Raw genomic sequence first — 13137 nt, 5'->3', positions numbered from 1 at the left:
AAATGAAAAGGCAGGTAAAAAATTGAAAACTACAAAGGCAAAAACAAAGGAAATAGGTTCAAAGAATTATAGTGAAAAAATTATGTGTTTATCATGTAAGAAAGAAACAATGAACAAACAACCTGTCAAGTATTATCAAAGTTTTACAGATACAGGAGCTTCTAAGTATTCAATTAAAGCAATGTGCGTAGAATGCGGAAAATGTAAGAGTAAATTTATTAAATTATCAGATCTTCCAAAAGATATGAAAAAAACAACGAAAAGTAGTAAATTATAAGAAAATATATATTGAAAAAATACGAATATTACATTAAAAATCAACATGAACGCATCTATTGAAGTATTGTCATCTAAAGAACATATAGAGAGAAATATATCTATGTATGCAGGAGATATAAGTAATAAAACAAAAATATATTACGACTTTGAAGGAGAAAATTTTAAAAGTTTTAATTTCAACGGAGCGTTAGTAAAGATATACTCTGAAATTGTTGATAATTCACTAGATCACGTATTATCATCAAATATAGATTCTAAAAAAATATATGTAAATATAAGTGACGATTTAATAACTGTTGCAAATTTTTCTGTATTAAAAGTATTTGGAGATGTAAAGTGTAAAGGGAAAATAATAGAAAATTGTTGTAGACCAAAATATATTATAGAGAAAACCTTTTCGTTTACTAAATTTAAAATAAACTCAAAAACTATAGGTATTCATGGTTTAGGAATCAAAATACTTCCAGTTTTATGTAAATATCTAGAAATAACAGTGTCAGATGGATTAGATTATTATAAGTATATAAAAGATGACGAAACATGTTTATTACAGGATATTCAATCAGCAGTGTAGAAGGAATTATTAATTATTTTTATAAGTTCGAAAAACTCATAGGATTGGATAAAATAGTTCTCTTCCATGTTAATGATTCTAAATATAAAATTTTTTCAAAGAATATTTCTCACGCCGGTATAGGGTATAATATTTTTAAAGATTTTCAGTTCTTGTATGATAAAAGTCTTACAGAAAACGAGATATTATCGAAGTTAAAATTACAGAAAAAACAAATCTTAATATTATAAAAGCGATTTCAAACTATATGAATATTCCTATAATAATAGAAGATGGTGTTGTTGTTAAAAATTCAGAAAAGGAAAATTATGTGTTTTCACAATTGTACGTATACAGGGTGTCTGGCAATAATCGCTCCACCGGTCATATACAGGTAGAGGAGGTCAAATCAAGTAGAAAAGTCCTTTACCATTTTTTAATTTTCATAATAAGTACTGAGTAATTAACGAAAAAAGATCGGCGAATCCGCGCGAGTAAAGCGCGCGCGGTGAAAAGGACGTCCCACTGCTACGCGATCACTAAGACACAAGGATCTAGCGTTACGCGCCGCTCGTATGTTACCATTGTCATTTGTAGAGCGCTCCTCTCAACGCTTCATCGCGCGCCTAATGATCGCATAGCAGTGGGATGTCCTTCTCGCCGCGCGCGCTTTACTTGCACGGATTCACCAATCTTTTTTCGTTAATTACTTAGTACTTATTACAAAAATCAAAAAATGGTAAAGGACTTTTCTACTCGATTTGACCTCCTCTACCTGTATATGACCGGTGGGGCGATTATTGCCAGACCCTGCATAATAGTTTAAATTATAAGTATTACAATTTCGATAAAATAATCAATTATATATATTACAAGATTATATTGAGTGAGTTTAAACGTCTTAAAGATATATATGATACTTTAGGAGACAAGAGAGAAAACAATTGTCAAAATATAATAAATTTATTATATAGTTTTAAAGATTATAATTGGTGTCATGTAAAATATTGTGATGGAAAACTAATAGTAAAAAGCTTCGAATGTTATATATGACGATTTGATAAAAATTAAAGGATTTGGTGATAAGACAATTAAGAAGATTATAGAAATAATTGAAAACAAAACTCTTGGTTCTATAAGTAAACTAGAATCATCTGCTGGATATAAAAGTATTTTGAGTTTAAAATCAATACCCATGATAGGATCAGTAACTGCTAAAAAGTTGCTAAGTCTAGGAATTAAAAATTTTGATGATCTAAAAGTGTATATTAAAGGAAATAATAAGGTCTTAAATAATTCTCAGAAAAAAGTAATAGAAATAAGCGATAAAATAGTTAAAAATATTGGTAGAAAAGAAGTAAAAAATATTATAAAAAGAATAGATAACAATATTAAAGATATCGAATATTATTTCTTAGGATCATATGCTAGAAATGATGAATTTATATCGGATATTGATATATTAATAATCTCTGACAATAATGATGATAAAACCTTATTTTTGAAGAGTCTTAGTAGATTATACGACTTAATATATGTTATTGACGGAGCTGTAAAAAGTACTGTATTTATAAAAGTTTTCAAAAATAAGTATTTGCAAATTGATATAATTATAAAGCCTTTCACCTCAAAGTTTGAGAGTATATTATATTTTACAGGACCAAAAGAATTTAACGTGTGGATTAGAAAAATAGCAAAATTGAATGGATTTAAACTTAATGAGTATGAACTATGTTTCGACAATAAAAAAATTAAATTAAAAAATGAGAAAGATATCTTCAAGCATTTAAAAATAAATTATATAGAACCTAGTCAGAGAAGCTTGTTTAAAATATTATAGTCTAATCGTCTTCATAACTATCTCTTATATCTTGTTGTTTATTTGATAATTTTCCTCTTTTCATTGAAAAATATATGATTATTCCTATTAAAATTATAACAATTGCAATTATAATTATAAATGTCAACATGTTAAATTGAGTTTGATGATCATCGTCGCTTTTAATCTCTTTTCTATATTGTTGTTTGATAGATTCATCATGATTTTGTTCCTTAACTCCACCGTAGAAACCATTTAATATACCTAAATCCATTTATAAGAAAAAATCTTTATTAGTTTAATTGATATTGAAAATAACTTGCAATAAATAGAAATGGGTGCTAGTGCTTCTATTCAGACTATCGTCAATGATATAGTAAATGAGATAAAAATTGAATTAAAGAATACAGCTAAGGCAGATGCAAGCGCAAAATGTTCTATTCAGTTTGGACATGTAAAATTTTCAAAATCAAAGGGATGTACGTTAAGATAACAAAATTTCTGTAGTGCTGAAGCAAAAGCGTCTATTGATTCAGTTGTAGATGCATCGTTTAAAATTTACAACAATTTAACGAACAAACAAAAAGAAGAAGGAGCTAAATTATTTACAATTAAGACTAACATACAAACTACGGTAAATAAAATAAGAAACGATTTTAAAACATATATAGAAAATACTTGTAGTGCAAGTACCAGAGTAGAGAACGGTATAACAGTTCAGGATTTTATTGTCGACGAATGTGTTGCCCCCGATGGACAAGTTTTGGTGTTCGAATTTTTGAACTCTGGACAGGCTAAAGCATCTTGTGGAATAAAAACTGTAATGGACATAGTAGCAACTGCGTCTACGGAAATCGCTTCGTCTCAGAAATCGTTCAATGTCAATACCATAATTTGGATATGTCTTGGAATAGGAATACCTCTTATAATAGCGTATGTGTTGTATTTATATAAAGGTATGTTCATAGTTAAATCGAAGGATAAGATAGAAATAGAGTTAGCAAAAAAAAACTCTACATATATAAATCTACTAGCTTTAGCTAGGGGACTTAATAAAGTCAAGGATTAATATATTATTTAAAATATTTCAAGTTACACTGAGGAATATAATCATAGTCGATTGTTTCTACTTTATTTTTCTTTTTTAATAATTCTTCGAATTTTACATACGATTTGTCTATATATTTATTATTTAAATAGTATTTATCCAGTATATTTGTGTAAAAAATGTCATAATTTATATTGTATATTTCGTTAATTTTGAAATCTTGTTTAGGTAATTTCTTAAAATTTTTGCTTAATTTTATCAAATATGGATATTTCTCTTCGTTATTTAAATCTTTATAATAATATAATTTAATAATATTATTATTATCATCTATGAACATATTATATCCTATGTTAAGATGCAGTTTATTGTTTATTATTCTTACTACAATAACATCTTTTATGTCGTTTGAAATTAAATTTAATCCAGTAATTATGGATGTATTAACATTATTTAATTTATCCATTCTTTAATTTATTTATAACGTAATTATATAATTTCGTAAAGTCTGGATCGAAGTTTTTTACAATGTCACTAATGTTTTCTTTATCAATTAATATATCAATTACATATGATCTTTTTGAAATAGATTTTGAATGTCCTATCGTATCGGCTGTGTTACAAAGTACAACTTGTAACATTTTTTTAATATCTACCTTATTTATATTATTGTCACCAATAGAATTTATGAATTTCCACATCTCTCGTAATAATATAAGATTTGATCCATATGTTCTTATATCTTTTAATGTAATGCCTAAACTTTTTAATACATTGTAAAATTTCGATTCTCCTATAAAAACTCCGTTCATTGAAAATAAATAATCATTATCGTTTTTACAGATATCGTACAGAACAGTTATAAATTTATATACATATTCATCAAGAATTTTACTAATTACAAATTTATGGATTATTTTTTTTTTCCTATAAAGATTATAAATATATTATTCTTGTCTACTGTTATATTTTTTTTTTTAACGTTAGAATGCCAACAGTATTATTTTCATCACTGTATTTTTTTCTACCAGTTCTTATATAAAATTTAAATTCTAATATTATTAATAACGACATTAAAGATTCTTTAGTTAATTTATTAAAATCTGACACTTTATTATCATTAATGTACTTATTTATTATATCTTTTTTACTATCTATTCTTAAAAATGATTTAAGTTTATTATTTCTTCTGAAGTTTACATATACATCTCCATAAAAATATTGTGTTTTTCCAGTTTTGTCTTTACCGATAAATAATAAGTTGTAGTCTGCACATTTGAATTTTTGTTTTACTACTTTTACGTCAGTAATATGTTTGGGTATTTTATATTTTTTTATTATTTTATAGCAATCGTCTTTCTCTCCAACAAGTTTATCATTATCGTATAATTTTCCATCTTTGTATAAATAAAAAATTTTGTATTTCATTTCAATACAAAATAAAAATAATTTAATAGATTAACAATAAAATAAAAATTAAATTCATTTATTACTTCTCTGTTTTTCTCTAATTAGTTTCTGTCCAATATCTTGTTTCTGAACTCTTTGTTTTTTAAGTATTCGTAATATAGATGTAAAATTGCATCCTCCTTCTGTGTCGTAATACCATTCGAGGAAGTTGTTGTATGTATATGTAAATATTTCAGATACTTTGAATGTTTTTACTATTCCATTATAAACGTTAATATCAATCATTTCTAATATACTAAGTGCTATAAAGAGTAAATTCCACGCGTGTATAATTTCCTTTTGAACTCTTTTTTCTTCTTTGAACGATTGTAATGTGTAAATATTAAGGTCTTTATTTTTTGTATATGATTTAGAATTTCCACTTTTGTCAGATGATTTAAGTTTAATATTATTATCAAATAATCTTTTATTGAGAGTTATCATATTATCTATCTTATCTAATATAGATGAAAGATCTTTAGTATTATGGATAAATCCAAAATAAATAAGACCTATGCTATGATTCCATATAATATTGTACATTTTTTTCAACTCTGTTTCTTTATATGTATCTTTTTCTAGAAAAGTTCTAAATTTAATTGCCACTCGTTTTGTAATGAATTCATCGCTTATTTCATCAAATACGTTAACGTTATACTCTATTTTATTATATAAATTAACTTCTTTTTTATTAACTTTTTCTTTATTATTTATATCTTGCTTATTTATTTTAGTCTTCTTTTTTGCTCCTTTATCAGATATTTTAATGTCTTCGTCGCTTTGATTCTCTTCCACACTTTTAGTTTCTTCGTCACTTTTAATTTCTTCATCACTAGATTCAAGGCTTGATGATTTATCGTATCTTTCAGTTGAAACATCACTATTTTTCTTAGTTTTAGTTTTAATTTTAGTTTTAGTCTCTAACGATTCGATAATTTCATCATCATCAGATGACAAAGAAGAATTATCAGATTTCTGATTCTTTCTAGCTTTGCTCATTTTTGAGTTTTATTTGAATATAATTTTTATAAATACTTTTATTAATTTCTTATAATTTTTCAAAAAATAAATTAGATAAATACTACTATGGAAAATAACATTGGTGGACTTATAGCTAGTATAGAAGAATACATGAAAACTACATTAGAAGATGATAAACATAATTTTCATAATTTTATAAGTAAAAATAGAGGAATATTCAGCATTAATTTCAGTGAAGATTTCTTTGTAAACGAGGAAGATGTCAGATTCTTGTATAGTTTAGTTTCAAAGAATATCAACAGAGAATTAATAATAGATTATTTTAATAATTCTAGAATTAAAGTTGAAAAAGAAATTTTATCAAGCACGGATGAAAGCAATTATGTAGATTTTTCGGAATTGAACTTTTTCAACTTAATATTGAAATATGATAGGATAATTGTAAAGCCGAAAAAGATGGTTTTTTTATGGAATATCGAAAGGGAAAAGGATATAGAATTAAGCAAATTATTTAAGTCAGATGATCCGTTTGTCATAAAATATGTATCGTACTCAAAAATTAATAGATTGTTTAACAAGAATAAGGAATATTTTATTAATACAAATACGTTAGTAAACTTTGGTAACTTAAGTAGAATAGTTGGAACATCACTATCAAGCAAGTTTTTAAAGTTAAATTATATTGTACCATTTGATAAAGAATTAAAGTTTAATATATTTATATATGATAATATTAGTTTTAGTAATTTTACAATAATTATAGATAACGTAGAATTTGAATATAAAGAGATTAATATAGAAACTATTATAAATGACTTCATACATATACTCGTGAGAAAATTAAAAACAGACGAAAATTTAATATCATATTATAGATTATTTTTGATAAATATAAGACTGTCCTATTATCTACTTTATATATTGGTACATTAGGTATGACCTTTATATAGGTACGATTAGGTATAATGAAATTTTCCGAAAGATTTTGGTGTTCAGATATTAATGTCCAATTTATTTTAAACCTATATTCGTTAATAAACTTTTCTGATAGTATTTGATTTTTAGATACAATATACCAATCAATTTTATCTTTAAATTCTTTCATGAAAGTCTCTGATAACCTTTGATACTTAGATATATATTTCCACTCAACGTAATCTTTAAATCTTCTTATGAAATTTTCGGATAATATGCGGTATCTAGATATTATATTCCACGAGAATTTATCAGAAAAGCTTTCAATTATATTTGGAGATAATTTCACATATCTGCACATGTATTCCCAATCCATTTTATCGTAAAATTCTAAAATTATTCTATCGGATAAGTTTATATTTCTAATTAGTTGTTTCCATGATATTTTATCATGAACTTTACATATAAAATCTTCTGATATGTTTTTTGTCTGATATTGACATAGATTATCCCAATTTAGTTCATTTCTAAATTCAAAAATGAAGTCGTTTGACAACGTTTGGTATCTAGATACTAAATCCCAACTGATATATTTTTTAAATTCCCTCATAAAGTTCTCTGACATTATCTGATATTTAGATATACATTTCCACAATACACATCCTTTAAATTCGCGTATGAAATCTTCTGATAATTTTTGATATTTAGAAATATTCTTCCAATCTATATTACTTTTAAATTTTTTTATAAAATTTTCTGATAGTTTTTGGAATTTAGATATATCTTTTCAACATATTTCGTTTTTAAATTCTTCCATGAAATCTTCTGACAATGTCTGAGATTCCGATATATACTTCCATTCAATCTTATGTACAAATTCTCTTATTATGTTTTCAGATAAACTCTGACATTTGCATAGACTATACCAATCTAATTTATTTTTGTATTTTCTTATAGTATCGTCATTTAACCTTTGGAATTGAGACACAACAGTCCATATGTGATCTGTAAAATAATGAGAAATTTCGTTTATGATATTGCTAACGTCTTGATACTTTACTGCTAAACATATATTATTTTCGTCTAAAATTAATTTTAGAGTTTTATCATTTATTTTGTTATAAATAATAACTAGTTGTATATTAAGTTCATCGATGAATTCTATAATAAATTCATCCTGTAACATTCCCGTTTGCGTAATACGGTTCCAATTGAAACTGTTTCGTTTTAATCTTATATAGTCTGTAACGCTTAATCTGAAATAATCTATACTATAAAGACTTAATAAATCTGTGTATTTTAACTTATTATATATGTTAGAATATATGATATGATTGCTCATTACCTGTTCCATTTGAATATTGTTTGTTGTTATGATATTGTTACATTTGCGCATAAATATTCAAATTTAACATTTATTTATTATTGTAATGTATTTTTTCTAAAAAGATAACCATATTATTAAGGAAATTGAAATATTTTATCATTAAATTCATTAAGGAATTCTTTAGAAAATTTATTGTTAGTATAAGATATAAATGTTTTTAGATTTGCGGAAAAATCTGTAGACGTATTCATTCTCCTGGATTTAAATATACATATCCAATTAATTTTATCCTTAAATTCTCTGATAAAATCCTCTGATAATTCTTGGTATTCAGATATACAGGGTGTCTGGCAATAATCGCCCCACCGGTCATATACAGGTAGAGGAGGTCAAATTGAGTAGAAAAGTCCTTTACCATTTTTTAATTTTCATATATGTACTGAGTAATTAACGAAAAAAGATCGGCGAATCCGCGCGATACCAGTAAAGCGCGCGCGGTGAGAAGGACGTCCCACTGCTACGCGATCACTAGGACACAAGGATCTAGCGTTACGCGCCGCTCGTATGTTGCCATTGTCATTTGTAGAGCGCTCCTCCCAACGCTTCATCGCGCGCCTAGTGATCGCATAGCAGTGGGATGTCCTTCTCGCTGCGCGCGCTTTACTTGCACGGATTCACCAATCTTTTTTCGTTAATTACTTAGTACTTATTACAAAAATCAAAAAATGGTAAAGGACTTTTCTACTCGATTTGACCTCCTCTACCTGTATATGACCGGTGGGGCGATTATTGCCAGACACCCTGTATATATTTTAAAAGAACAGCGAAAGTAATAACTTTGCGTAATAACGCAATAAAGCCCTTAAAAAACAAATGGGGCTAATTTAAAAATTTACTGGTTAATAAAAATTCTTTAATATATATTTATAAAAATGGAGAACGTGTGGAATATGGAAACGCGCATAAGCATAGCAATACATATGTTACCGTCTGCGACGAAGCAACAAATATAGGCCGTTCGAGAATCGCGCAATCGCAATCGAGACGCATCCTGGCAGATGGATTGGACACTAATAGCGAATTATTATATAACAATTAAAAATGAAATGCAAACAGGCGCACGCTTTCGATTGATTGCGCGATTGTGCGGCCGACAATAACCATAAGCGAACAACGGAAACTTCGAGCCGCTTGACATAAAATAATTCAGTGCTTAACAAGCCGAAAAAAAGAAACACTAATTATATCTTCACATAAATATCCTATAATATATTCGAAACCAAAGCATTGTAACCTTCTAGAGGCAAAGAAGAAATAGAAAAGTACCTAATCTTGTATGGTTTAGTTCGACCACTGATTTGTCCGTGTGTGTTCGTTACTAAAATATGTTTCTTTAGTAAAAAAATTTTGAAAAATTTTTACCAACGTGTTTTAGATTTTCCAGTTTAATGTTCCTCAATCCTTTCTTTGTTATGCAAATTTATATAAAAACAGATGGCAAATTGTTAATAAAGATTGAAGTTTATCTAACAAATAAAACTAAAATTGTAATTAATGAACGACAATTATTAAAATTAAATATTAGCAAAGAAATATAAGATATTTATATGTACCAGTTTTGGCCATTATATTTATAACTATTTAAAAAATTATTTTTTTTATAGTTGGAGATTGAAATGTGTCTAGCCATTGAGACATTTATCTTATTACATTTTCTTTTAACAACAATTTAACAAATAAAATTTGAAAAAAATCTTTTAAGATGATGTTTCTTATATGCAAGAAACTTCTTCCACTCTCACAAAAGAGAATCTTGCTGAGAATCTTTACCTACCCACAGTCATTATCTTTGTCAATAAACTGCAATCTAACTGCCAAAGCAGAAGTTCCAAAGTTTATCGACAGCAAAAAATAAAAAAAAATATAGAAATAATAAAAAGTTTTTAAATTCTTATATGCAAGGAACATCCGCTCTCGCGGAAAAAATCTTGCTGTTTGCCCACCCAAAGTTATGTCATTATCTTTGTTATCAATAAACTGCAAACTAACTGCCAAAGCAGAAGTTCCAAACTTTATCGACAGCAAAGAATTAAAAAAAAGAAGTGATAAAAATTTTTTAAATCCAAACTATCTGAAAATTCTAATGGAAAATCCTACCTAATAGAAATTCTACCTAACACAAAAACTTATCTATAAAAAAATTCTATACCTAGGAGTTCGTAAGAAACTATAAACCAACAAAGTTTAATAAGATTGAATTCTTCGCGGAATCGTTTGGGAGTTTATCGCAGAATCATTTAGGAATTTTTTGCAAGATGCTTAGCGCAGAGCTCAGCTCAGTTACCGCTATTTGCATCTAAAATTCGAGAGGGAGTTTTTCGCAGGACGCTAGCGCAGAGCTCAGCTCAGTTTCCGCTAGGCGCGTCTGAAATTTATGTTGATAGTCAACCATTAATCAATGCCCATGTGGGAAATGACTACCGGCGAGATAATGGCCCAGTACCGATTTCTGGTACTGAGTATTGGCGCGTTACTAGATGCCAGTACTGATGTGGTGCTGGAGAAATACTGGGATGATAGAATTGGGCCAAGACTCGAATTACAGTACTACTTTGGTACAGGATTTCAGTATTGCTGCAGTATCGATTTCCAGTAGTGCTGCAGTATCGATTTCCATTATTGTTACGGTATTAAATCAGTACCGATTTTCAACATAACAGTACTAAAAATCAGTACCAATCCCCAATACAGTAACAGTATTAAATATCTGTACCGATTTCAAATACTATTATAGTATCAAAAATCAATACTGATTCTTAATACTGTAACAATATTTAAGATCAGTATCAATTTCCAATAATTATTTTCAATTTTGTGCGCGATAATCAAATTAAATTACAGTATTATTATTAGAATTATTTATTATACACATATATAATCAATTAATTGACATTAATAAAACATTATTAAATTGACCTAATCAAACAGATGAGTATTATTTTTCATATTAAAAATAATTTTCTCTTATCTATAATATAACATAATTAATTAATTAATTCACATTTTTTCCAACATTTTCTCTTTCTTTGCGACCTCCGCACCGATCTACTGCTCCCGAAAACCATCGACTCAACGAAGAATTTATTTCTCTTTCTTCCTTAGTTCCAAATTTACTTACGAGAATATCTATCAAATAATTTTTTATTCTTACATTATAAAATATATTAATTGATAATTAATATTAATTTAATAGAAGCTGAAATAACGCATACCCATAAGTAAGCTATAAATTTTCGTTTTGCTAAAGTTTAATTTTTTTGTTTCATTTTTTTGTCGACCAAAAGCAGTAAATAATATCTGGACATCTTTAGTCATTACAGCTGATAAAGCATTATGTATAGCTTTTCTGTGTGTTGAAGCTACATCAACATATTTTTCAAATAACGTACGCTGTAAAAAATATAAACCTATAAAATATTTTATTTATATATATATATATATATATATTAAATAAAATATTAAAATAATCTAAAAAAATTAATTACCAAGACATTTTTTTTTTCGTCAACGTCCATTGAGGCATCCAAAGTATCAAAATCATCTAATATAGATATCGGTAATGTAAAACCAATAATTTGTTTTAAAGCAGAAACTGGATTCATTTCATCTTTGTGTGATAAATTTAATAATAAATTGTTTTGTAATTCTTCAAATCCTTTCCGTATATCGTATAAAATACTTTTTTTTATGTTATCCATCTTTTTTTGTATAAGTACTTTTACTTGTTCATAGCAAGCATTAGCAATGACTTGAGTGCATTCTAAAATAGGAAAACAAATAAGTATTTATTCTTAATTTATTAATTAATTTATTTATTAACTTATTTATTTATTTATTTATTTATTTATTTATTTATTTAGTTATTTATTATAAGAAAATCTAAGTTATATTATTGTAAAATTTTTTTAAGTAATCTTAATTGTTAAATAATACTACACCATTATTTTCTATACAATTATTGTGTAATTTTGTTCTTTGCACAGGATTTAAATTTTCGGCTTTGTCAGAGAGAGAGAGAGTCGCTTTACGCTTGTTACTTTTTTTACTTTTGTTATTTTTAAAAGTAACTGATTCTGATGAACTGCTTGGAACGTCATTATCTACGAAATAAAAATATCAATTATAAATGTATAAATTTACGAATTTCAAACATGTTTACAAACAATAAATACCTTCTTCTATTTCCGTAATTTTTTCTTTTACAATTTTTTGACTTGAGAACGATTGAAATTCTAAATCACTGATATTACTTGATTTATCTGATGCTGTATCTGACAATTCTTCAGCATCTATATCAGATACTTCACTTGAAAGTACAACAGTGTCTTCTGTAATGCGTGTCATACGACGTAGTCCCTGATCGAAATTATCTATAATATAACGTAAATAATTCAATGCATTTTTTATTTTACTTTTTTTAACTTGTACTTACTAGCATTTTTCATTAATTTAACAGGATATTTCTTCCATGTTAATTCTGGAGTTTTATTTTCTTTACTCCATTCTTGTACTTTATCGTACTCTAATTTTGGCGGATATTTGCAAAACCATGTGCGTTTAAGTTTTAATAACCATTCTTTTGGTACAAGATCTATACATAATTTTTTATCTTGACGCCGAATACTAGTAAAGCAGACGACTACGTGCGTAACATTATCACTTAGTTCAGTTCTATATAAATTACATAAATAATAAATTACGATTAT

Source organism: Linepithema humile, chromosome 8, assembly GCF_040581485.1.
Source record: "Linepithema humile isolate Giens D197 chromosome 8, Lhum_UNIL_v1.0, whole genome shotgun sequence".
Classification (NCBI taxonomy): domain Eukaryota; kingdom Metazoa; phylum Arthropoda; class Insecta; order Hymenoptera; family Formicidae; genus Linepithema; species Linepithema humile.
Note: the sequence above shows the minus strand (reverse complement) of the source record.